Source organism: Lycorma delicatula, chromosome 3 (genome assembly GCF_047948215.1).
Source record: "Lycorma delicatula isolate Av1 chromosome 3, ASM4794821v1, whole genome shotgun sequence".
Lineage (NCBI taxonomy): Eukaryota > Metazoa > Arthropoda > Insecta > Hemiptera > Fulgoridae > Lycorma > Lycorma delicatula.
The window spans coordinates 79,911,802-79,938,239 of NC_134457.1; the positions used below are offsets into that span (position 1 = coordinate 79,911,802).

Consider the following 26,438-nt stretch of genomic DNA (forward strand, 5'->3'; position numbering starts at 1 on the left):
GTATATTCTTTGCTGTCCTAGGAGCATTGATATTATTTTGAGATCGCCGCACGTAATCCACTTATCATTGTCATATTTAATTTTATCGAGAACGAATTCCAAATCTTTCTCTTAAATCTTTAAAATGGACAGAGTGTTCAACTGGTATTGACAGATACGTATTCCCATTGTGAAGGACAACTTGGAGGCTTCTTTTGGATGAATCTATGAACAGTCTCCAATCGGTACTTTCATATAGAATGTTAAATTGACTCCAAAGTCCACATACATCAGCACAGAAGACTTAATTCTCCTTCTTCTGAAAAATGTGGATGAACTCTGTACCTGAACCTGGAAAATGAGGAGAAAGCTGCTAGCAGGTTCTTCTCTTTAAGCCTCAAATCAAGCAGTTCTGAATTTTCTTTGATCAGATGTAAGTCTCGAACCAAATCGTTTAGTTCAGACTGAGTAAAGCTCTAGTGCACAGCTATCTCCAGGTTCATACTCCTGAATGTTATCTTCATTTAAATCATTTGTGGCACCGTCAATTAAAGGTAAATTTTCTGGTGGAATTGGCACTGGTACGTCTGGACCACAAGAAACCAGACGTAAAGCAGATGGCATATTTGGATAGACGATTCTTTTTTTATTCTTCAAATTGACACTGGAAACACCAGCCAAACAAAATTGGTGTGATTTTGTGGCTCTCACCACACCATTGGAACTCCAAATCTGAACACTTCTTATTCACCCTTTGACCACCATCCAATTCCTTCAACACACGTGTAGCAAATGTAGTGGGGTGTCCCTACTATTTTCACTCCAAAATATGTGAGGTATATTTGATGAATAAAACTTGTTATAATTCTTTTTTGCCTTTTCACCATTAACTAAGAAGACTTTGAGTAAACGATAGCGTAAGATTATGCATATTCATTCAGAATAATTGAGAGCAGCCTGCACCATTTGATTTGTCCAACCATTTCAATTCATGATAAGATTATGATATCGCTGCAATCCCCCCAAGCTGCATGAATTCTGCTAGTAAATCCTTTTATTCCTAAAATCTTGCAGCAATCATTTTTCAGTTCAATGATACCACTTGAATTTGTTTGGTTTGCTTCCCTCTGATTTTCTGGCATCATAACCATATGTCACTCATAATATTAGTATTTTTTTTTCTTTTGTTTAACCTCTGGATCCATAGTTAAGTATTGCTTCAGAGAATGAGATGAATTATTTGTAGCGTATGCGAATAATATTAGTATTAACATTAGATTATCATCTACAGATTTCTGTTTCACTGTATATGCTTGCTCACAAAAAATGAATTGTAAACCATATCTCATAGTTGGAAAAAGTGATGTCATAATGTCCTTCAAATTGCTCTTTTACCAGCACTAAACAGAATGAACTGGATGAACGTGTGACTAGATTATAAATTCCTGATTGTTGGCTACTGTGCTGTGTAAGTCATGTGAGTTATAAGTGATAACATGTAGAGTTGACTACTTTAAATGACACTATATAACCAGTTATTGTGATGAACAGAATAAAGGGGTCAATCTCAGGGCTAAATACCAGCTACACTTTGGTCAGCTTCTTGTGCTGATGTGCAATAATATTTGTGAAAAAAGCATCTGAAAAAGGCATCATTATCCTCAGTAATTGTAAATCGTGATGTTACATTTTTATTAATACTGGCTCAGCATTTTTTGGGAATAGATATATGTCATGTCAGTTTGTCTGTGACTGTTGTTACGACTCCTTCAGAGAGATAAGAATATTAATTATTATTGTTATTGTGAACTAGACACATTGAGACGAGCAGAATCCCTTATTCCTGAAACTGATTCCATGAATATTGGTTACATGTTTCAGCTTTGTCATTGATAAAACTCTAAATTTATCTTTAGGCTGAGGCAGTAGCTAGTAAAATTGCTACCTTTTTACTGGCCCCTGGCAAACTATTATATTAAATGCACAGCATACTAGACTTAGATGTCTTGACGAATTAATTTAGATTTCTTATAATTTAATTCACCAAATTTCTTCAAAATAACAAACATAAAAATACATTTTATAATTTATTTGTGCATACTTGTAGATTGAATTGTGTGTGAATTATATGTCATTAATAACAAAATTATACTAATGCAAATTACAGGCTTGTTATTTGTTAGTTAATATAATTTTATAACAATTTAATCATACTAAACTGGTAGATTTTCTTTTTGCAGCAATGTTGGAAGGAGTACTGTTATGGAGAACTTTAATCGTAAGTAGAATCGTCATTTTCATCAAATAAGATTGGAGAGGAAACAGTAATCGGTAAGTTTTTAATTTAATTATTTCAATATATAAAATGTGCAATACAAAATGTAAAAACCATTAAAAAATTAATGTAGAAAAGTGGTAACATCAGTGTATATTTAAGCAGCATTTAAGAGTATCCTACAGCTCTTATTAAGGGGAAGACAGAAGGACCTTAACTAAAAAAAAATTCCATAGGTCTTCTTTTTTTTTAACTTCAGAGAAAACATTTAAAATGATTAGAAAAACTTGGGATTCACTCATCACTTCTTGATTTTAGAAATCATTTTTTATTTTGTAATAATATTTAAATGTCTAGTTATTGAGGTTTATGAATTTAATTAAATTACGTTAGATCAAAAATAATTTGTCTTGAAGATTAACAGAATATTAGTAATGAAGCGATTAATTTGGATAACATTGAAGGTTCTAAGTCAAGTCTTGTAGGTTACTTTGTACAAGAGATGAAGTGTATCCTTGCAGATTTTAATGTATCTACCAGAGAGAAATAGTCTGTTTAACTTTCAAGGTAAAATTTTTTAAGTTTTTTGGGATAAGAGTGACATCTCCACTTTCACTGATGGGACATAATATTTATAGAATTTATGAGATGAAGAGGTACTAATGATTTGAAAATTAATGTAATCATCACAGAGTAAAATTTACACATTTATTTATTTACTACTAAAGAAAAATTCTATTTTAAATCAACCTTTTGGCATTTTGTATATTTTTTGGGTGATTGTAATGTAGTTTTGGGAGAAGCACAGTGGTGGGAAAGTTTCTGTTATCAAGCCATAGTTTCTAAAAAACCAAACTCGCCTTCCAGCTGCTCTTGATGCAGCCTACCATGGACATCATCTATCAACTTCTAATCTGTTCTTGCCAACATCAAATGAAATACACTTTCATGCTTTATTACCACTTTTATACCTAATGTTTGTCGAGATCATTCTGTTAACATATAGCACTACATTGTTCACAGTACTGTATTAAATTCTTAATCTTATAAATTTATTATTTATCATTTTACATTCAAATATCTTTTGTAAACAAACAGAAAAGAAATATATAAAAAAAGTGGGGATATATTAGAAGTAACTCCTCTATATTGCTTTCAGTATTGTTACTATAAATTATGTATGTAAATTATAATACTATCACAAACAATAGTTCCATTTTACACCTTATTTTAATTTTCACTTTAGTTATTCTCCCTCTTCTTTAGAGAGGGAGATTCTCCCTCTTCTTCTTAAGTTCTTCTTTAGAGCTATTTTTTATTGTTAAATTTATTATAAAATGAAACATTTGAAACAACCAAAATTACAATATGCTTTTTGCAATACAATGTGCTTTTTGCTATTTCGAACCGTTTATCAACAAGAATATATAAGAACAGCATAAATGGTTAACGCAGAAATGTTTTTTTGGAAAAGGTTAGGTGATGCGGAAACGGTATCGTTCGACAAGCCATTTAATTGTCCAATCCGTATTTGAAGCTTATTGATTAAAAACCGATGCGCCAGCAGACAACTTTATGAGACAAACGATGGATGACCAATCTAATGGACCGGTTGATAATTAAAAATTCATACGAGGCTTGGAAGGTGGAGTATCCGAGTTTTATGTTGTTAAATGGCCGGAAAAAATCGTTTCCGAGTCATTAATGAAATGCATAATGAAATATTGTCAGCTTTTCGAAGAGTTTTTGGAGAATTGTCGTCTTGCGGTTTTTTTACACCGATTTCAATAACACAATGATATACTATCGATGCGGACTCAGTGTCAATAATATTGTATTCAATGTACAAGACCCGTGGGTGAATCACGCTTTCTGCAACCAAAGCTGTGCATTCATGAATATGATAAAAGGGTGCAATTTGATTAACCGCGCAAAAAATATTTATCCAAAATATAAATTTAGAAATAATTCTATAAGATTTTCTTCGTCATTAGAAAATAGTATTACTACGACAGATGAGAACGATGTTAAAAAAACAAACCATCATCATCCCAATATGTTGATGTCGCCATTATTATCATCATTTTCTATCTCTTCATCATCCAGTGCAGATTTTGTTGAAAAATTCAATGAAGGTTTGATCGAAAATATTTTTGAATTTGGATGTTATAAGTATTACATAAATAATAAGGACAACATCAAAGCAAAACAACCATCGTTAATCACGATGATGCGAACAACATCTACTCTAAAAATTGATAGAATCAAAAACTTTTGAAGAGGTGATAAAACGCGAATCTGATATTCAGTCAGACCTTTCTTATGTCATATCTGCAGAGAAAATGAGAGTTGTTGTTTTTGCCATGCTCTCATTATGTGTAATGTGTGCACTTAAATTTCTGAAATGTATATGTGGCGAATATATTTATTTTTACGCCAAAGTATTTCGGGAATAAATTATCGGTATTAAATATATATACAAATGTTTTTGTGATACTAGTTTATGTAGTGCATAGTAAATTACATACATATTGTTTGTATAATGGATAATTGTTTCTGTATTGTATAGTAATGACATATTGTTTGTATAATATAATTAAATATTTTTGATAATGTAAACTTTTTATACTTTTTTGGGAAATATTTTTATTATATTTTCAATTTGTTAAAATTATCTTTTCGATTATTTTTATTTTGAATCAATTTTTTGTGATAATAGTTTTCTTGTTATTAAATTATTTTTTGTCATGAATGAATTTTTTTCTTGAATTATTTTTTCTGTTGAAAAGAATATTCTCTTGATAATTAATATGACACGTACAACAGAGAAGAAACATAGACAGCAGGTATAATGTGTTCACAGGAGTAAAAGAAAATAATATAACCATAAAGTAAACTATTAAAAGTATTTACCTTGTTTTACTACTAGGAAGCATGATTATTTATGATCTCTTTGCCCTTTGTTCTAACTTATACAACAAACTATGCTTGTATATGACCATCAGTTTCATACAAACCAAACTAACTAGTTGGAATATATATTTAATGAATTTCTTTAAATGCCCAAAATCAATTTTTCTATATAATTTATATAGACTTTTAAACATTTTTGCCATTGAAAAAATGATTCTCATATTTTTGATAGAAATGAGGAATTTTCATACCAGATAACCTCTTCATTACTTTCAAAGTGTTAGGTCATACACCTGTTAGAATGGTTCAAGCAAGTAGTAGATGCTTTGTGTTAAGTTGGTGTTTGTGTTAAGGTGTTGTGTGTTTGTGTTAAGAGGAATGTTTGACTGTAATTTAGCACATTTTATTTGGTTACTGAAGCACATTGTGTGGTCTAGCATTGCCTGCAAGCAGTTACAGACGGACTATAATTTTTTAATTTATATATTATTTAATTTTTATATTTTATATATTAGCTTGGCTAACAGATTGAAATATGCAGCATTTACTACTCTCTTTTTATGAAGAAAATTATCATACATAACCTATTTATAGTTGCAAAACATTAGCAAAAACTTCAGTTACAGACAATTATGTCATACTACCTTTGCAAAGTAGTATGCTTCCCCTTTTTTTCATTCCAGTTTTTCCCTTTTTTTCTACCTTGCTTTATCTATGGCATCTAGTGATGCTGCTAGGTTTCATCACGAATAATAAAAATGTGTTAAAAAAATGAGCCCCACCCACTGTTTTACATTGTTCCAACAACTTCTGGCTAATTTGAACATCAGTAGCTTTCTACATTTCTGTTGTACAATAACATAGTTTCTGCTTACTCATCGAGCTTGCTATTATGGATAAAGTTGTGAGAAGCAATGGAGATGAAATATGGAAATGCCTACTGATAACCACAATAACCTTAAATGTATTCATCTCTTTTATTGAGAGGTAAAAACAAAATTTCAGGTAATATTTGACTGATTATCATAGGAATATACAAACAAAAGAAGGTCATTAGAAAAATCAAGCTGTATACTTTGTTCATGAATTGATCTTGAATGAATGAATTGATCTTAAAAATATCTTTATGAATTATTATTTATTATTTTTTTTATGTAAAAAAGACACATTTTCATACTTAAATTATTCTCTGGGAAAAATATTTTGCTTCTGGGCAAGAGTGTAACTTTACTTATATTACCTGCTAATTCCATATTTCTTAGAACCTTTCAGGAAATTGTTTCTTGTAATAGAAGGATGAGAAATAAATTGCTTTAACCAATGCTAACAGCCACGTTTAACCTTTTCAGGACTGGTATCGTGCTTATGCAGCTTCAGTAAACTGTCTGCACCAGAGTATGTTCATGTAAACTCGTTTTAGAACTTTATCATTTGAATACTATCATCATGTTAACATGACTAATATAATTCTTTCACCAACATTTGTTGCACTTTATTGGCTCATTTCACTCATTAAACATGGCAACGTTTCATGTTCATGTCCAAGATTTATTTCTTCTTGTTAAAGCTCTAATAATGCCTGAAATTATTGAATATATAGTGAATGAAACAAACACATATTATACCCAAGCCAATCTAGCTCATTCAAATTCACAATGATGGAAACCAATAGACTTAGATGAACTGTATACATTTTTGAGTTTCACCATGCTTATGCCAATAAATAAGAAAAATTCTATAAAACAATACTGGTCAACACACAGGCTACTACACTCCCCAATATTTTCTGAAACAGTGGCTAGAGAGAGATATTTGAACATTCTCAATATGCTTCATTTTGGCAATAATAAAGATCAACCACCTGGCTTCTGTCTTTTTAAAATTCAAGAATTATGAGATAAATTGAAAAAAAAATTCTGATGTGTTTTATCATTTTCAAACTATAGTCCTTAGTTTTGTTCAAAGAAAGGCTTAATTTTGTTTATATTTATAATAAAATTATGTTTTAAAATTTGTTTACAAAAAAAAATTGTTTAAATTTTAAATGAATTGAAATAATATTCATTCCTAGTTTATGTGAAATGATAAATCACACAGAGAATGACTAGATAAAAGTTGAGTATCTTTAATAAAATAACCTAGTTTGATCATGAACTAGGATTTACAGTATATTAGTCCCGAAAAGGTTAAAAAATTGGAGATTGTAATCCAAATGCTTTTAACATTGAAATTAAAAAAATTAAAGTTGTGTATATAATTTTATGATACATTTTAGCCTACTTTCTGTCTATTTTAAAGAAACTCATGATGAATTCTGGAAATATGAAATGTCTTTCTTGTTGAGGAGAAATAACTTTTTTTTGTATTTTTCCTTGCTAAATATTATTTAAATATGGAAGAAAGGTTTTAGTATAAATAAAAAATTCCCATTGTATAATAAATTTGGTGTTTAGTACGTCTTAATCAATTTATGTATTTTATCTTTTATGGTACTTGAACGTTTTTTTATCAGTTCATATTATTAAACACCAAAATGAAACAACTAGCACTAAATAAGGAATCTTGGAGAGCTGCATCAAACCAGTCAAATGACTGAAGTCAAAAGAAAATTATTAAACAACTGGACTATATATTAAATTATTACATGACCTCAATAGTGAAATTGTAATATCTCATACTTTTTTCCAGAATAGTTCAAATCCCAACTGGGTTTGGTATTTTTTAAATTGTATAAAATTTCTACACCAATCTCACACTTAAGGTTAAGTTTTTCAGGTGAATTAATGAAAAAAAATTTGTTTATATGTGTGCACAAGTATACATTTATGTATGCAATATATAATTATTAACAGAAGCATACTGGGAACATAAATTCACATAGAAAGCTGTATATTTTATATATATAAAACATACTGAAAAATATATAAATTGTATTATTACTGTATTATATAATACATTATTTACATAACTAGATAGTCTTATGCTGATAAATTTAGTATGGAGTGCATTCCATTTTCATTACCACATAGTAACATGATAATAAGTATCTGTGTATTGTGTTCAATTATTCTTGTTTCCAGTTTTTAGCTTTAAATCCTTGTATATTTAAGTAAAAATTGCTGTTGTATAAATTTATTTGCCATGTAACGAGTTAGAACGATTAAATTAACTTTTTGTGCATTCATTTATCTTATGGATTAATGTCTGCAATTAATATTCTTGTAAATGTAAGTACATTTTTTCCCCCACTTTGTTAATGACTCATTTTGAAGAAAACTTCTTATTAACCTATTTTTACTGGTTTGATACAAGTTTGAATTAAGTAAGCTGTATATTTTAGTTGAAACTTAATCTTCTATATCTGTATAATTTAATATTACAGTTACAATAGAAGAAAAAAAAATTTCTTTTTATCAAGTATCCTTGATATTACAACTTGTTTTACAAAATGTTTATTTTAAAATCATGTGCTTACTATCTTAGGATTTTTACTTAATGTGAAAATTGAAGAATATCTTCAGATTTTTATTGTTTATAAACATTCTGTAAGTTCAGTTCAATTACCATGATCTTCTCCAGCTGCCAGTTTCTACTGATTGTTTTTCACTGTTATTAATTCAACTGTAATAAGCTGTAGGAAATACTCTCAACATGAGCATTAAATTTGTCTAAAAAATAGATTTACTTAATTGATTTAAATTGTGTTCTCTAACACTATAATTTAGTTGCCATAATGGTTGATCAACAGTAATGCTCTTGATTATTAGTTAACATTATCTGTTAAGTCTGATATTATTATCAGATATTATTTCTATAATATGTGATGGTATAGTAATATATCATGATATTATCTGATGATAATATTTATGGTGTTATTACTATTATCTGATATTACTTAACATTAGTTGTTGATCATTATTTAACTTGATTTTTACTTAACATTCAACAGACTGTTAAGTTTTTCAACAGACTTTAAAAAAAACAGGAGTTCCTTAATTTAACCTACTTCTAAATAACATGATAGATTTTGTTAATGAAAAAGTAAAGTTATATATTGTAAAGTTTAAATATTTAGTTTCTTTTTTGAAAATTTAATAATATTGAAAACTTGCATAAAAAAAGAACAATACACATATTCTTACAGATATTAGAGAGAGAATATCTCAAATTTGTTTTCATTTTTCTTTTTTTTTTCATCATGTTCATTTCATTTTCATTACCACATAGCAACATGATAAGTATCTGTGTATTATGTTCAACTGTTCCTGTTTCCAATTTTTAACTTAACTTTAAATCTAAGTATACTTAAGTAAAAATAACTTTAAATAGATCAGTTTCTTTACAGTAACAGTTTCTTTATAAATATTTAATTTCTTTTTTGAAAATCTAAGAATATTGAAAACTTATATAAAAAAAGAGCAATACACATTCTTATTTATTTATTATTCTGCAAAGGGTGCTTTGGTAATGTCGTTTTAGTTGTTAGGAAATTATTGCTTTTTTCATGTTTTTTTATGTTTATTAATTTTAAAGAAAATTGGATAATGTGCATAAAAAGTATTATTTCTTCCTGAATGAAAATTGTTTCTAGAAAATGTTTTCAAAGTTATTATTTATTTAATTTCCTCATCAAGTGTTATTGATGCTGTTATTAATAGTGCTTGTTTTAAAGTGTTTAGGAATTGTGGTTTAATAAAATGTGATTGAATAATATATATTTGAGCTACATGGTGTTTGTTCATTTAGTAAGTTTACTCAAATTTAGTGTTTTGTTAAACTTCATGTTGTTCAAGTGTGTTGTGCTAATGGTTTTTTGAAATACTATATGAATGATATTTGAATGCTAAGCCATGTTGTTGGGTGCATTGCTTATTTAAGTACCTTGTATTGGTAGCAATGAATATGTAAAATCTTTTGAATGTAACAATAGATGCAGTCAGAAATTTCTCGCTTACATTTACTTTTTTGTAATTGTTTATCAGTATGTAGATAAATTTGTAATCTTATATTACAAAAAAAAGTTAATAAGAATATTTTTTTAATAATCACTTGAGTTTGTGCAATCATTTGGATTTTAAAAATTAACATCTTTCCCAGAACTAAAAATTGAAAGGGAACAAGTCACATGAACATGGTGATCATTCAGTTATGCTTTGGTGTCCTATCATTCAGTAAGCTTTTATTAAGTTAGCCTTTTAATTGAAGATAGTGGTGAGAAGTCTCATTTTGCTGCCAAATTTAGGGACAGACAATATAAAGCATTGCATTGTTCAAAAGCTTGGAGATATTCTCTAATGATATAAATTGCATTTTACATTTCCATAATAAATATGATTCCAACACTACTTTTTTTTGTGATCCCATATCAAATATGAACATCAGTTAAATTAATTTCCTTCTCCATACTTATTCAGAATTTTCAGCAGATTTGTAAGCACAATTATAATAGTTTATTAGGCCATTCAATTTGAAGCTTGCTTCATCGGCCCATATCATTGAGCTATTGAAATAGAGATCCGTCTCACAATGAATAATAAATCCTTTACAAAAATTTTACTCTTCTGTCTAAATCATCTTCATGTCCTTCATGTAGATGATTTAAGAATCTTGGCAGATAGCACCTAAAACTTCAATTTCTTTAGAATCTTTTGTAAATTTGTTGGGAATTTTCAGACTGATGGCAGCTTTTCTGGTTATTATTTAAAGGCTCTTTTTTAATCTCTCCACAACAGTTTTTTTGTTTTCAAATTACAACTAGTTCTATATCTGATTGCAAACCATCTCTTAACAACTTAGAATATTTTCAAATTTTTTGTTCACCTTGTACAAATGTTTGTGGATTAATAAAGGAATATTAGGAAATCTTGCATAGAACTCTTCATGCACAATAGCAGTATCCTTATTAAAAACTTGTTCTAGTTTGCTGTAGTAAACAACATAGTTCTCAACAGAATAAAAATACAAACTAAACTATTATTATTTATAATTGATACACTTATTACAGAGTATCACAAGTTTTATTTGAAATACTTTTATAATAAATACTTTTACTCTCTTTTGTAATACTTTTCCCAGAGTTGTAAGTTGGGTTATAATTATTTGATGAGTGTTTGATATTGTCTTAAGATATCTTTAAGAAGCAGCATAATAAAATCAGTAACAGTAGTTTTTGTGTAATATTTTATTTGTATACGTAGTTTAGTACACAAAGCATTTATAATACTTGTATTAATACAGTTATAACAAAATTATTAACATTTTTTGTGATATTAATATTTCAGATAGAAGGCAAAATATGTAGTCCATTTCTAGCTTAAGCAAAGTTGAGTGTGGTATTTGTTGAATTTACAATTAAAATGGTTTTAGTTAGTAATGACTTGTGTTATTCTTCAGCTGGTGATGCCAGCAGTTTTTTCTCACTAATAACAATGTGATGTCTGCTTGATTTATATTAAGATACTGCTTATTAATTTCTTATAATAGTAATTTTTAGATATGATATTATTAAACAATGTATTTAACATAATATACAACTGTAATTTATTTTATTTTGTTACAGTTGTTATAAGTCAATTGAAATTTGATTATTAATTGAAGTTCAGATTATTCCATTTAACTTACAAAACATTATTTTTTATTGTCAAAAAGAATATTAATACAGCAGATAACCTAAAAATGGTTTTCTATGAATGGTATTTTAAATGGCTTATGATTACAGTTAAATAAAATTACTGTTTATTCATTATTACACCGCTATGAAAAGTGCATGAAAATATCCAATATCTAATTATTGTGCATGAAAATATTCAAGTTTCAAAACTTATTCTCTGGTATGATTTCAGATTTACATCTATTATTCCTATGTTCTGTGCATTTTGTGTATTATAGTTTAAGAAAAATGTATGCAAATAGCTTAGATAATCAGTATCAATTTAAAGAAAAAGGTTGTCTGTCTTGTTTTACCTGTAACTTGTACAAATAAAACTTATGTATTCTTAAAGAAGTGTTTGATTTAATAAAAAAAAAGTGAGAACAGCTGCATGTTTTTTATCATTATAAACAAAACAGAGGATATGTTCTGACAGTTGAAGGAAGATGAGCTCTGCTTTATTGTATATATTTTTTAATAACTTTGATTTTCTTAATATCGTTAAAGTTATCTTAAAAAATAGCTTTATAATTTTAATTTAGTGTTTACTGCACTTTAAAATAGTGAAATAATATAAATAAGGATAAAAGGGTATTTTATTGTTGAGACAGTTAAAAATAAGTGTCATTACACTGGTGTCCGAATTAAGTACTAGTGCTTAGGTCCTCTATTAAAACAGGCTCTTTTATCTTATTTTTCTTGTAGTGAAATTTTTGTTTCTACTAAATTAAATTTTAATTGTTAATTGTTTTTACTGATATTTTGATTGTTAATTCTGTAGTTATTTTGAAAACCACTACCTTTTTTTTTGAAAATGTCATTTTGTTTAAAAGTATATTCATATTCATGATTCTGTTAATTCTAATGTAATAAAGAAGAGATTACATTAATCTGATTAATAGAAATAAATTTTATTTTAAATTGTAATCGATTTCTTTTAAAATTATTCACTTGAAATATATGCTTGTAACATAGAAATTTGTAATTATTGTAAGGAAAAATATTTATTGCATTTATTTGTTAAAAGCAGTTGAGGGAAATATCGATATGGAACTAATGTTTGCGACATTCACCCGTAGATTATTTTCAAACAAATGCAGTTGTATTTTTTATTTATTTATTAATATTTAATGCAGTTTTATTTTGATGAATTAACTAGAAGTAGATCCTGGCAACAGCTGTTAGTGAGTTACCAGCTTCTCATTGTAATTGCTGGTAACTATTACTTTTATTAAAGAAAATATAAAATACTAACTGTATTGATATTCTAAGCGGCAGCTGCAAATTTACTTAACCAATATATATCATGCTAGTGGCATATATTTTTAAAATCTGTGGTAAAAGTTACATTAAATTGTCAATGGTTGCCTAACGGAAGTGGTGGCAACATGAAAAAAACGATGTTACTTCTGGTCCCTTTTTTAGTGTGTCAGTTAAATAGAGTTATTTGCATAAATAGAGTTATATTTATACATTTGGTTGCTTGACCTTACCTGTGGCCTACCCTTATTTAGACATTTTTTAAGGAATTTTTTTTATGGCTTACTTAACCTCTCAACTCATACTCCACCTTGAGTTCAAATTGAAGTTTAGACATTTTTTACAAAAAAAAAAATTGGTTGCCTTATCCATCTGGATAATAATCCAGCCATGACTCCATGGCTCCAACATGGCTGGATAATAATCCAGCCATGATGGAGTTCACTTAAGCATAAAATGTCATGATTTTTGCAGTTTTATTTCACATAAATGTTTGAATAATTTTGTATTATTTTGTTTGATTAATATGATTGTTAGTTCATTTATCTGTCTAGTCAGTTTTACATCTGTTGTCTTACTAGTAAGTTCATGTAACCTTTAAAATTAATATTTATCGCATTGGAAAAAATAATTATTATGAAATATTTGTGAAACTTTTTCAAGTGATTCACTAATTAATTTTGTTTCAATGAAGACATGCTTCATTTGTGGAAACTCAAATCAGTTAATAGTCTTTACTAATGCTACATTTACAAATGCTTTAATAAAGTAAAATTCTGGAAAAAAAGGTTATAAGTATGTGATGTTCAACTTTTATCCGAAATGAGAGAACAATTAGCTTACCACTGACATTGTTATGTAACTGGGTTAAAACCAAAACAAAATGAAGAATTTGAGAAGTTCATTTCAAGGAGAAGTGTAAGTTTAAATGATTGAACGATAGTAAATATTTTATAAAATTTATATTGTTAATGTTATAAATGTTAATTAAACAAGCATAAATCAGAGAAATTAAAAGTAAAGATTATCAATTTAAAATCTAAGACTGAATTTTTATATTTGGATCATGTAACACCATCTGTTGAACCTTCAGAAACAGGAAATCGACCTCAAACAATGGATTCATTTGCCGGTATTCCTACGATGTCACAAGAAACAATTCAAGTTTGTATAATTACTGTTAAAAACAAAATACCATTACAGTTTCCATTTTGTATCTCATTTTTAATTTTTTTTATTTGTATTTTTATCATTTTTATTTATATGTTATTGTGAATATAGCTTATACATTGGCAATAAGTAATTGAACTTTCTATGTTATGAAATTTTTCATGTAGTAATGATTAGCGGACATTGTTTTCAACTTATTTTGTATATTATAAGATGAACAAGCTAGCAATAATACCAATATCGAAGAAGAGATTAAAGAAATATCTGGTGGCTCCAACTGTAATATTTCAGATAGTATACAAGAACTGGAAATAACTGTCTCATCTACTGATTCAATGGATATAAATAGTAAATTACTTTTATGTATAATATGTGGCAAGGTAGAAAACAAGTTCGACGTAAACGTCAATTGCCAGCAATGTCTCAACCTGATCAAGCAATATGCTGAAACAATTGAGGGATATGTTATGTTGAACATTACATAAAAAACAATTTCCTTACCTTAGCTAGATAAGTGTATTCTAGCTTATGCTAGATGGATAATATGTATCACAATAACTTGATAACAGTGAAAAAAAATTCTTCACTTATAAATGATTTTGAGCATAAGCTTTAGGTGTAAAATGTGTATCTGGATGCTTAGCAAGAATACTGACCAGTTTAACTGTGGAATAAATGGTAAATGCCAATGAAGGAAATCAATCATTTCACTGACAATTCATCTAGATATCGTTGGGTGTTTACTTACAGTCTGCTTACGAAGATTGTCAGTTTACTTTTCAAAACTTCACATAGCAAAAATGATGATACATCACAAGCAGAATAAAAAAAAAATTGTAAAGTTCTAAAACATATTGTAACAATTATTAGACAAAATATGAATCCATTTCATTTATCAATTGAGAAAAATAGCTTGTTTAACATTGTGACTGGAAGAGCCGCATCTAAAGAAACATCTCAATTTCTTCTAATGTATATATTTTAGGTGGTTCTCAGAAACTACAGTATCGAGATGAATGTTCTATCAATGAAGAATGGCTTGATTGGTCTATATCACACCATAAAATATTAAACTTTGCATCGGAATGTGTAAAAAAAAAACATTTAACTAGTAAAGATGACAGTAAAAAGACGTTTTGAAAAAGGAGCATGATATTTATGGCTGTTAATTGACAACTGCATTGAAACAAAATGTTGATTTGCAAAAGTGTTTGTCATTTCCCTTATCACCAGCGCCACCATCGCTTTGTGATTTTTTTTTTTAGCTTTGGAACCACCATTAGGTATAACTTCAGAGGATGAGATGAATGACAATTTTTGTAGCGTGTGAAAATTCTATGCCTGACTGGGATTTGAATTTGGGATCTCTGGATGAAAGGCCGAGTTCTGAAGTTATACCTAACGGTGGTTCCAGATAAAAAAAATAAATACTGTGATTGCAGTGAAGTTATGCACAAAACTAATAAAGCTGAGCTTACAAAAAAAAAGTTTAAACTAATATCAAGTTTTCTAAAAAGAAGTTGATATCAAAATAGTGTTTACTTTATGCATTACCTGGGACCATCTGTATCAGAAACTTTTCAAAAAATGTCTGAAATGATTTTATGATAAATGTTTGTTACTGATGCTACAGAAGTATATCGTTTGTTCAATAGATATCTACATCCATTAATCAAAGATATTGAATGAGTCAATTAGAAAGAATATAATGTATCATACAGAGTTGTAGGAGAAGATCAAAATCAACCAAAGTGACGTCTGTAAAGCTCTAAAAAATCAATTTTTCAAAAATGCGCTTGTAGAATTTTTATCTAATCACTGGGTTAATGACAGTGACCTCACTCATATGTGATAAAAATAAATTTAACAGTCTACCATCAGTACTTTTCATTCTGTGCAGTTAATAATAAAATGATAAAAAGTGCAATTTTGAATGCAACCATGAAGAAGCAGACACATGAATTATTTTTCATGTGAATAAATATAAATTAGATGCTGAAGTTTTAGTTAAAGCATCAGATGCAGATATTTTGATAATTATCTTGGGAAATATTCCTAAGTTTCCTGATATGAAAAGTTGGTTAAAGAATATCTAACTAAAATAGGGAATTCAAGTTTTATAAACTGTACAGAGCTATCTGAAATGCTTGGAGAAAATCTGTGTAAGGCTTTGTTTGCTTGCCTATCATAGTTTTACCGGATTTGACTATACTACATCTTTTTATAAAAAAAACAAAAAATATCTTGGCAAAAAATGAATTTCAACAAGTATGCATCATTAAATTCATTAGAAGACATTGAAAACAAAGATAAAATTGATATCATTCAGGAGTATGTTTCATTAATGTGTAGCATAAAAAGTGATAAAAACTTTAATGCTGCAAGGTATCTGATATTTCAGAAGCATCCTGCATCGAACTCCTCTTCAGAAAGATTTTAAAAAAGGTCCAAAGGTTTGATAGTACTCTAATTCCACTATGCTTCAGAAAACTTAAGCAAAAACTACTATGAACTATTTATTTAGTCTCTTCCATGTAGCAAAATACAACAGAAAAAACTGCACATATTTTGATTACAAAAGTTATGGAAGGGTGTATGAGGATGAAGTATTACAGCCAGTTTGGTATGAAGGTGATCCTAGTCCCTTGAATATAAAAGATATTATTCTTCTAGAAGAGGGTGAAGATGACCATGATAATGATAGAGATTAAATGAAATATTTGAAGACATTACTTTTAATGAAAACAAATGTCTGAATAAATATTATTTGGTTTATGAATCAAGAGTATTTTACCAGAATAAAAAACAATTCAAACGTATGATAAACCTTATTTATACCTTTTTTCCCCCAGGTCAATTTTTTAGTAAAAATAATGAAATATATTATTAATATTATTATTATTATTATTGTTATTATAAATATTGATAAGATAACAATTGTAGTAATCATAAATAATAATACAGTTATTTAAATATGTATGTGAAATACAATTACAAAAATCTTGACATTTCACACATAAGTGACAAACTTTTATTATGGTCGGAATAATAGTTAACCATCAATTTGATAAGGCAACCAAATTTTTGTAAAAAGGAAGGCCTAAACTTCAGTTTGAACTCAAGATGGAGTATGAGTTTGATGGGTTAAGTAAATCTTAAAAAAAAATCCCTTAAAAATTGTCTGAATAAGGGTAGGCCACAGGTAGGATCAGGCAACCAAAGGCTTTTATAATGTATCAATATAACTCTATTTAAGAATATTAGATATGATTTGACATACATAAGTTAACTAACAAACAAAAAAAATATAGCGAAAATGTCATCATTTTTTGCAGTTCGCCACCATTCCCATTAGGCAACCTTAAGCATTTTAATGTAACTTTTACCATAGATTCTAAAAATACATGCCACCAGTATGACACATATTGGTTAAGTAAATTCAAAGCCGCTGCTTAGACTATAAAACAAAAGTACCAAAATCACTTTTCTTTGTGGTCCTTTTCTCTGATCTTATAGAAACATTTATAGAGATTAGCAATATTTTATTATAATGCAGTTTTCTTCAGTATTTCTAGTTTTATACTTAAGTTATTTTTTATATAATTTTATTAATTATTTATTTTATTTTATATTTTTTTTTATTATTTTATTTGGACAATCTCATTTGCTCTAACAAAAATCTGTGTAATAATTCTAAACAAAGATAAAACTGACTTAAAAAACACTATTAAAAACTAAAAAATAATATTTTTGCATAGGCTCAAGCAGTTTAAGTTCATTTATTTATTTTTTTAAGTTTTATTTTATTTTTGTTTAAAATTTGGATGAGAAAAATGCTGCTTGTTTTAAAATAATCCATTCACAAGTAATGTACATCTGAAAAACCTTATCTTGATAAAAGTAAAAACACGAGTGCAGGAAGATTATATGAAAAGATTCTTAATGATCACAAGCTGAGGATATGTAGATTATGGAAAAATTGTATTTCTACCTTAAGTTTTTTAACTGAATTTCTTGAGTTTTACTTTAATAACTAATTTTCATATAAAAATATCATAAAGCTATTAAAAATATCATTAAGGTATAATTATAAAATAATAAGCATTATGATCGTTAACAAAATTAAAAATATCTTAAAGTTGTCTATGTACACAGAATTCTTGTATCATTAAAAAAAGTATTCACTTTAAGTGGAAAACTATGGAAATGGTAAAAAAAAGGAATCATTGAAATTGAACATTAAGTGGGTAACCATTGAACTATTCAGTTGCTCACTAAATAAAAAAACACACTTTTGTTGAATAGACAAAATCATGTTGAAATTATTTTAAAATATTTCTAAAATATAAATACCCATTTCAATTTTTAATACTGTAGGTCTTCAATGCTTCTGGTCATCTGTGTTTGAATTTCTAAATTTTCATGATTTTGTGTACAAGTATAAATACCGTAATTCAGTTTTTGGCATAGTACATGATGGTTCATAACTACAGTTACATACCCCTGTTATCATTTAAAATTTCTACCTACTGTTTAAAACGTTATTGTTAATAATTTCTGTTGTTTTTAAAAGTGCAATGTGATTATGTTTTAACTTTGCAAATTAATAATTGAGAACTATTTTAATTTGAAAGTACTACACTACTAAAACATGCCAAATAGTGGAGAGTGGTGTACACAATGATCTAACATTTGGTTTTGTTAAAAAATATTTATTTGAATTGCAATATAGTAAAGTAAAAATACTACGTGTTTACTATATACCTGGACATTATGTTCTGCTTATCACATTTTCAATATGACCACCATCACATCTAGCAACTTCTTCAACTCGAACTCCTATGTTGTTAATAACTCGACGAAACATTTCCTTGGTTGCACGCCTCAATGTTCAGCACTTGCAGTTCCATCATTGTACGAGGATATTTAGGAAAAATTTTTTACTTTAGAAATCCTTAAAGTAAATAATCACACGGATTCAAATCAGGACTTCTGTTCACTTCACTTCTGTTTGTTCAAAAAAGAATGGCCCTATTACCTCATGACTTGAGATGGCGGCCCATACTGTAATTTCTCACCTGAACATGATGCACCTTTTCATGAAGGATTTGTAGCTTTTTGGAAGCCCAAAAATGCACATTTTGTTTATTAACAACCTTGTCTAGATGAAAATGTGCCTCGTCTGGAGACCAAACATTGTTCAACAATACATCTCTGTTCACAGCCCATCAGCAAATCCCATTCTTTGATGTTTGTTGTCAACTGTTAATTTAGGCAACACTGTTATTTTGTATGGATACAAATGCAAATCCGTTTTTAAAATTTGCTAGTAATGGTATTATGGTAATTATTAATTACCAGGAACCTCTTACTAGTTTTACAATAAAATTAAATTCATTATTCATGATTTTCTTTTTCAAGATGGTTTTCATGATCCCTATTAATCTTGATAGCTGATTAAGTGGATGGCAGAGAAATCTTCTTCTGTGTATTTGTTTCACTAGCATAATGACATCACTGAGGTATCTGTCAGAGTTTTTCAAAAAAAAATTATACCTATTTGTTAAAGACTTGTTAACATCCCACTGGGATCATCACAAGGCTGTCTTCCCCATAGGGGAAGTGATGATCCCAGTCGCCATACCACTCCCCCTTTGTTCCTACTCCTAATGGGCTTTACTGGAGGTCACCTTTTAGACCCTCAAAACCTGATAACAGTTTTGTTAATGTATTCTTAAATCACTTTTTGTTTTTACAGATAATCTGATACTAATGTATACAGCAATCTAAAAAAATAAATCAGAAAAATCTCAGCAGTTGGCATTTCACTGTACTTTACCCTTTTATTGTACTTTACTGCTGTACTGTTTCAGTGCACAATACTCTCAAATTCATGGTGTTCAGAATGCTCTTAATAGCTCAAAATTAATCTTCTACTGTATATAAATTTTTCTCAAAACCTTTGATAAAAGCCACTACTGAATAAAAACTCCTAGGCAGCTCTCTTTTCAACTTTATCAGCTAGCAGTGTTCCTTTATTGTAAAATGCAGTTTAGCATAAAATGAGTAACAATTTATCCTACTGTATAAAAGTTGATATTATGTTTGATCTATAAATACATATTACATATGCATTCATTATGTTTAATTATTAACTAATGAAACTGTACTTCTAAAAAGAGGACTTTCTTAGATTGAAAAAGTGTGCTAACATCAACTCTCAAGCATGCCTTACAAGTTTTATTTACTTTCCTTAGTTTAGTTTAATGGTAATCATTGATTGAAACAGAGAAATTTTATGCATAGTAAAAAGTGTTTAATTAAAAAACTAAGTATTGGATTTTGGTGATGATTTTTTCACTTATCAACACAGGCTTTGAAAAAACTTATAATAATACTTACATTTGACTAACACTAAAGATTTCAGAAACATTTAATGAATGATAAAGATAATTTGTAACTAGCATGATCATAATTGTCAAATCTGATGAAGTTATAAATAAAATAGTGTGGAATTATTCTAAGTGATTACAAATTCAAGTTCAGTTGAAGGTAGAATATTTATAAACAAATTTTAAACAATAATTATATTTGGTAATTTTTGTGCAATAGCAGTTCCAAGATTTCATTCTTAACAGAAGGCAAATCAAATGCAAAATTAAGCAAACATTTTAGAATAAATTCTAGGAGACATAAAATTAATAGAAAAGTAATTATTTTAAATGAAAATCTTTCAGTATTATCCTGAGAAAAGTGTTAATCAACAGAATGGAAAACCCTAATTTTTTCATGGCTGAAGAAAGTATGTCAAAGCAAGTCTATATTAAAGAATATGATGATTGTTTTATTGATAAAAAGGGTGAGATTTGAAAGAATGGGTTTAAGAAGGTAGTTCAGTGTGTATTTTTTTTTTTATTAGTCATTGTAATCTTGAAAGAAAGGATGTTGAAATAGAGGCCAGGTTAAAGCCAAATGATTTTATCCTGGCTCAGGAAATTACATTGGTTCATTCAGCACTTTTAGAGGAGAAATTTTTATTGAATAGGTAAATCACAGGGCTTAAAACACATCACTCATTTCTTACCAGATTTGAATGAGATATTTTTTATTTCTTGCAAAATAAATAATTCACTCAGATATGGTGTCGTATACTATCTGTCAAAGTAAATTGGAAAATCAAACCCTTGGATAGTTAAAAGACTATAAATTGACTCAGCTATTAGCAGTTGAAGAAGGTAGCATTAAAGCTGCTAAAGGGAAAGTATGTTTACTGAAGAAGAAAGAAATTAAAAAGTAAGAATTTATAATTAAAGGTGGATGACTTCAATAAAAATGTTTATCTATTAAATAGAAATAACTGCACAAGGTCAAACAAATTATTATTGCAAAGGAGGAAATCTGAATCGTTCTTAAGCTTAAACACACTCCTTTCTTCAATGAGCTAAACATCAAGCCATTTCTACCATAATAAAATTTTCTATTAATATAATTTTCTACCACAATAAAATATACGAGTACATAATATTCAAGAAAGGTAAAATAGTCATCACTATAGAAATGATGACCAATAAAGTGTTGCAGAACATCTACTCTTGCACATAGACCCTATTGTGTTTCACAGAAACAATTGTTTGGGTATGTCCATCTCAGTGCAAATTTTCCCAGTTCATATGAAAATAATCTACCTTAAAACTAAATTGTTGGATCAGTTTTTATTAATTAATAGCCAGATTTTTGTGTCTATGTAAATGAAATTGCCTTACTAAAAATAAAAATCGTCCATATCTTAAAAAATCCTTTAAATGTGCACCATGTTTCTGTGTATGTTCTGAATTATTTGTTATTTTACTGAAACAGAAGATTTTTTTTTATATAAATGATGATTCAGTTTATATTGTGATATCATAAGTACTCCTTTTTAAAAAAAAAAAACATTAATGATAAGGTGGTTTGAAAAACATTGAGGCATAAAATTATCTGCTGTCATAAAATATCAACTTTATTCATTCAAAAATTGTAGGTAAATTTAGAATTCACTGGTTCTTGTTTTGTATTTTTTTTTACAATTAAAATATTTTTAAATAATAACATTCACCAGTTTATTTAATACTGTGCAAATATTCTTAATTTAACCATGTACATCACTCTTTTAAAAACTGTTTTTTCATAATTTTTTTTATAATGTTCCATTACAATTTTTATTATGTTTTTTCAGTAATTATTTACAAACATACATAAGAAATAAATTATTTATAAACTGCAATTAACATAACTTAAAATTATTCTTAAATAAAACTGTACAACTTATTCTTCATTATATTATAATACAGTATGTATTATAAACAAGGTATGCAATGCTACCTAAATATACATTATAATTAATTAATAAATTAATGTGATGAAAACATATTATATTTACACATGAATATTAATCGATAAAAGTAGCAATTGTATTTAAACGTTAAATAAATTAAAAAAAATAATAGATTATTTAATTTATAATAATGTGTAATTGAAATGAAAGTAATTATGATTCAGGTAACATTTTAGATATTAAATTTTTTATATATAACTTTACATTTTAACAAAATAAATGTATTTTATTTGTAAAAAAATTATTTATTTTACATTAAGTTATAATTTTATATTAAAGCCATATTTTTTTTATAAAAATATCATCAAATTTAACAAATTTTTTTTACTCTAGAAAAATTCTTCTAATTTATGTAAACCAAATATCACAATATTAATTTAATTTTAATGGGCACTTTATGTTATAGATTGACTTTAATTCTAAAGGTACTGTAAGAAAATTTATCATAAATATTAAAATTGATTAAGTCTTAATTGGCATAAAAAGTAATTGTTCTTTATTGATTTTTTTTCTTTTGATCCATATCATCAATTAACCTAATAATAATAAATATTGTTATTATATAAAATATAATGGTTTACAATAAAAGGCAAAATCATAATACTTTCTGTAAGAAATATTTTGTATAAGTAAATATATATTTTTTAAATACTATAAAAATTATTTCCTTTTTGTTTTTTAAATGTATTTCCATTAATTAAGCTTGATTTATAAAATTCTGTGACTACAAAAAATAAATATGTATGTTATTTGTAATATAACGTTTAAGTGAAAATTATAAAAATATGAGCATATGATAAATATGCAATAAAGCAAAAAACTGGATAAATTTAGCATATTACCCAGGTAATACTGACTCCTCTAAATATTTAGATTAAGCAAGAAGAAATGGGTTTTATCCAAGCTTTATGTAGGTTATTGGTAATCTTACTATTATCATTTTTGGATGAAAAGTATATAAAAAAATGTTTACTTAATTTATGTAAAATACCAAAATCAGTCTTTTTTAACATAAAATATATTTATGTATAAAAATACCATTGTTTATATTTTATAGTAAAATACTACCAATAAAATAAGACAAAAAGGATAAAAAGATTTATTTATGTTTTTATATTCTACAAATTTATCTGGATAATACTTATGAGGATTAAAATAAAAACTTTCTCTATAAGTTTGACATCAAGAGTGACATTTTACCATTACAATCAGCCAAATCCAGATATCTAAAACACAAAAAAAACATGGGAAATGTGGGTAAGAAAATAAACAAATAAATAGGATTAAAAATAATCTAATCTGTAGAGATTTGGATCATTAAAAATCTTAGGAAATCATGCTCAATAGGAAATTGAGCATTACCTTAATAGAATTTTAAGTTTAAAGAATAAAATAAAAATTATTTATTATTTTTTTTTTATAAAAGATAACATTTAACTTTTATTAAAAAGGAAGAGCATAAAAATAAGAAACTGGAGTTATAAACAGATCAGTTCTAAACATCAATACATGTTTCTCAATCCTATACATTATGCTCAGTCTAATTACATAGGAAGATGTATGTAAATTTGTATGATCTTGTACGTCTAACAAGTCTTGTACAAATTTTTTTTTTTGCTTTAACTAAATATAGCGTAAGGCAAAGTAAATATTACTACAGCAATCTAAGCTTTATCCAGTTTCTGGCTTAATCAAGATTTAGATGTTTAAACATTTCAGGAATTTAACATTAATTTCTATAAATTATTCATATACATACTTTTTTGTTTAGGGGCATGAAGAATATTTTAATTTAGTTCACATATATATTTTTTATCATATAGTAAAAACAAGAAAATAAACAATAATATATATTTTAAACAAAAACAATCAGATAATAATTTTAAATGTATAAATAATTTATTTTGATATGTATATGTGAACTTATTGAAATAGTTAATATGGTTAAATAATTATTATAACTACTTACTTTTTAACAAAATAAAGTACATTATAATCTTAATTGAAAACATTTATTAAAAATTAAAATAAATATATTGAAAATGAAAGCTATTTGTAAAATGTTATTCTACTTTTACAAAATGAATATAATTTATTTTAAATAAAATGCAATAAATAATACATGATGAATAATTGATGATGAACTGGCAATAATGTGTATACTTAGGGGTGAATAAAAAATAATAAATAAAAAGAATGCTTCTCAAAACTAATATAAATATTTTTTTCTTTTTTTATTATATCATACACTAAAAATATAAACAATAAAAATAATAATAATAACAATAATATTAATAATAATTGTACTTTGTCTCAGTTTGAAAAAAAACTTACACTAAAGTAATGTACTAAATAACTGAATACTTTTAATAAAATCTGTGTACATTAAATTAATAAAAATACTGATACAGTTCCCACAATATGGAATGATTGTGAATTGTAAAATAAATAAAATAATAACTTTACAACAAAATACAAACTATACAGTGTTATTCTAATCATTTTTCTATATTGTACATATTTAAATATAATTTTTATACATTAAAAAATATTAAATTCAAATAATATTTATTTTCTCTTTGTGTTATCATTCGTATACTTCCATGTTAAAACTGTTAAGTAATATAACTCAGATAAAACTAAATAAATTCAATCTTAGTTATTTTTTCTTAACGTATAATAATCGTTAGTTTTAATGCTTTTACGGCATTTTTAATTTAATATTATGATAATGCATTTAAAAAAAAAATTTTTATTTGTCTGTGTGAAATATTATATAATTAATGTTTTAATTTTGATTCGATGCATTATGTTATGTAAACCACTCGTGTAACTTACACACATATCAGCACCCATAACTTATTAAAAAGTAAATGTACCCGATTAAAAAATAAATACCCAACGATTTAAAAAAAATATAAAAAATATACGTATAAACATAAATCCTAAAGCTAAAAATAAATAAGATAAACCACAATTTTTCTTTTCACTGTACAGTTTCATAAACTTATTGTCCATCACTCGGTAATGATGTTCATACTTCGACTAGAATGGGTTAGATGGTTAAGTTATTATTTCTTCCCTAACAACTCAACCATCTTATTGAATTTATTCTCTTCATCTTTTAAGAGGAGAGCTTCTAAGCAGCCATTAAAATATGGGCTACTAAAGCATTCAGATCTGTAAAACATAAAAATATCATTTTATTAATAAATTAATAATCTGTTACAAATTATAAAATAAAAATTTTAAGAAAAAAATAAAAGACATATAAATAAATATGTTTATGAAATATAATAACAAATATATATTTTTTCGATAAATAGGAAATTCATTGTACCCATCAAAAATATTTTGGGGTGTTTAGAAAATAAATTATAAAAATAATAAATGCAGTAGTGTCCTGTAAAATAACACCCATCAAAAATTATTTGGGCTGATATAATTTTTTTTTTTAATTAAGTAAAGAAATATAAATGAAATTATAAAAATAAAAAAAAGATTATTATAAAAATAATCCAGAACAGAAATAATTAAAAAAAATAATGAGCATGAAAAACCATAAAAAAATGAAGTGTAATGTAAATTTGTTTTGGTTTATAATGCCATGATAAGTTTTTAACTTTTGAATTTTGTATTATGTTGTACATATTATGACTTTTTTATTAAAAAACAAACCAGTAGAAAAAAATGGTTACTCTTAACCGGAAACCAATGAAAAGTTATTATTGTTATTATTATTAAGTTTATTGTTATGTTAGCATACTTTTAGTATTAAAAGTAATTTTGACATGTAGTAATGTATAAAAAAAAATAAT

The 26,438-nt window shown here is 26.8% G+C and overlaps 1 protein-coding gene across 5 annotated transcripts in view; it reads right to left on the bottom strand.

The window, feature by feature from the left end:
- Nucleotides 1–22,219: 22,219 nt before the first annotated feature.
- The window catches only part of ITP (ion transport peptide), a 323,605-nt gene continuing 319,386 nt past the window's right edge, over nt 22,220–26,438 (bottom strand). For all 5 annotated transcript variants that reach the window (XM_075360046.1, XM_075360043.1, XM_075360045.1 and 2 more), the window contains exon 4: nt 22,220–25,800. The gene's annotated coding sequence lies outside the window, so the exon portion shown is untranslated. The remainder of the gene's footprint in view (nt 25,801–26,438) is intronic.